This window comes from Mastomys coucha, unplaced genomic scaffold (assembly GCF_008632895.1).
Source record: "Mastomys coucha isolate ucsf_1 unplaced genomic scaffold, UCSF_Mcou_1 pScaffold8, whole genome shotgun sequence".
Taxonomy (NCBI): domain Eukaryota; kingdom Metazoa; phylum Chordata; class Mammalia; order Rodentia; family Muridae; genus Mastomys; species Mastomys coucha.
This window is the reverse complement of record NW_022196914.1, coordinates 78572935-78573448: the sequence shown is the minus strand read 5'-3', so window position 1 is coordinate 78573448 and position 514 is coordinate 78572935.

Here is a 514-nt window from a genome sequence, read left to right as displayed (position 1 = left end):
TTTAAGTTATTAGTTTTCAAAATCAGTGCTTTTTAATGGAAACAACTTGACCAAAAATCTGTTACAGAATTTTGAGACCCATTAAAACAAGTTTAATGAGAAAAAAATTCTACAAGATAAATTATTTTTATAAAAGCTGATTATATTATCACAACAATATAATCTAACAAAAAGGATTCATTTTCAACTTTCCAGTAGGCCTGAAATACCAGTATATGTTAATCTATCATGCCCTGTATTTCTACTTATATATAATATTAATAAGAAAAGACAAAATAATTATCTTCATAATAAACAAGACACATCTCTGACGTGCTTAATGGCAATTTGGTGATGAGTGACTGACTAAAAAGGATATGATTTTTTATTTTTTTATTTTTTGCAGCAGCAGATTCATAGGTTATAGAAACATGGAAAGAAGCAAGGCCCATATCTAATACAACATCATTTCCCTATTTTAATGATGTGTATTTTAAGATCCAGAGTCATTTTATAGACAAAACGGTGTAAAGAA